Source organism: Dama dama, chromosome 27, assembly GCF_033118175.1.
Source record: "Dama dama isolate Ldn47 chromosome 27, ASM3311817v1, whole genome shotgun sequence".
In the NCBI taxonomy this organism is placed as follows: domain Eukaryota; kingdom Metazoa; phylum Chordata; class Mammalia; order Artiodactyla; family Cervidae; genus Dama; species Dama dama.
Genome location: NC_083707.1, coordinates 53,345,848 through 53,347,605, shown reverse-complemented (window position 1 = coordinate 53,347,605; position 1,758 = coordinate 53,345,848). Strand labels below are relative to the sequence as shown.

The window sequence follows — 1,758 nt, the reverse complement described above, 5'->3', positions numbered from 1 at the left end:
GAGTTTCGGTTAACGCCTTCTCAGGCAATATACAGATACCTGTATTTCGAAGTGGTGTCTTTTACGCACAAAAATATCAGTGATCAGATGCTAAGTATCTTTTTATGAGTTAAAAAAGAGTGCTTTAAGGTATGGCTGCTTCTAATCATGCCACAGGCCATTATTTACACAGCAAATTTCCTTGCTGTCTGCTTTTTCCTGATGATAAAGTCAAAAAGGTTACCTTTCTATCTGAAGGTGAGCTGAAGGACAAATCTCATTTATTTACTGTCCTGCAGATAAATCTTTCCTTCCAGTTCTTTTGCACACACTTAAAAATTTAAAACAGTATCCATAATTATTTTTCAAATTGTGAAGAAAATATTTTTAAAAGAAACATGTACAGTGAATAAGGAAACATAGTTGATGGAGCTTTGGGATTTTCTAATAGGGGAATTTTATCTGGGAAATCTTTCTACATCTTTCTACACTAGAAATACATTCCAGTGAAATAGGGAATACGTGTAACTCTATGGCTGATTCATATTAATGTATGAGAAAACCCACTGAAATGTTGTGAAGTAATTAGCCTCCAACTAATAAAAAAAATAAAAAAAGAAATACATTCCAGTGAAATTGAAGGTAATCTGAGTCTAGAAGCCAATAAGTATATTCTCATGATTTTATGAGAGGTGTAATATGCCTGGGGGCTTCCCAGGTGGCTCAGTGGTAAAGAATTGCCCTGCCAGTGCTGGAGACACAGGAGGTGTGGGTTCGATACCTGGGTTGGGCAGGTTCCCTGGAGCAGGAAATAGCAACCCACTCCAGTATTCTTTTTTTTTTTTTTTTCTTTTTTTAAGTTTATTTATCTATTTTTTTCCATTTATTTTTGTTAGTTGGAGGCTAATTACTTTACAATATTGTAGTGGTTTTTGTCATACATTGACATGAATCAGCCATGGATTTACATGTATTCCCCATCCCGATCCCCCCTCCCACCTCCCTCTCCACCTGATTCCTCTGGGTCTTCCCAGTGCACCAGGCCCAAGCACTTGTCTCATGCATCCAGCCTGGGCTGGTGATCTGTTTCACCCTAGATAATATACATGTTTTGATGCTTTTCTCTTGCAACATCCCACCCTTGCCTTCTCCCACAGAGTCCAAAATTCTGTTCTAAAAATATGGAGCACTTCACGAATTTGCGTGTCATCCTTGCGCAGGGGCCATGCTAATCTTCTCTGTATCGTTCCAATTTTAGTATATGTGCTGCCGAAGCGAGCACTCACTCCAGTATTGTTGCCTGAAAAATCCCTTGGGGTCACAGAGAGTTGGACACGACTGAGCCTGCACGTACATAGTACACCCAGTGGTAGACATTATTGACGATTGCTCAGCTAATTGCTGCTGCACAAGCAATAGCCCTCCATAGTGTCCTCTAAAAAGAAAGTTTCCTTTTTTCCCCGAAGGTTATAAATGTTCCTGCAGTTGGCACTACTCCTTTAATTAACATATTGTTCAATGCGTCTTTATAAGCCACTTATCTCCTATTGTACAGAACTCATTCTAAAGGTAGAAGAAGGAGAATTTCACTTTGGGGACTCTGTGCTGCTGATTTTTTTTTTTCTTTTTTTCTACTGCTTAATACCGTAGAAAATTGTTGCTGAAGGGACAATCAGAGGGCATGTCCCCCATATCAAACATAATGCAGGGACCCGTTTTGCGTTGTTAGCTCATGATTCACTTGGCTTGCAGGATACATTTGTTTCTCCCCATCTTTCT

At 39.4% G+C, this 1,758-nt stretch overlaps 1 non-coding gene across 1 annotated transcript; it reads right to left on the bottom strand.

The window, feature by feature from the left end:
- Positions 1-1,154: 1,154 nt before the first annotated feature.
- On the bottom strand, positions 1,155-1,261 carry LOC133047899 (U6 spliceosomal RNA). Its single transcript, XR_009690901.1, has one exon. It is a non-coding gene; the product is annotated as a U6 spliceosomal RNA (small nuclear RNA).
- Between the last annotated feature and the right edge of the window lie 497 nt (positions 1,262-1,758).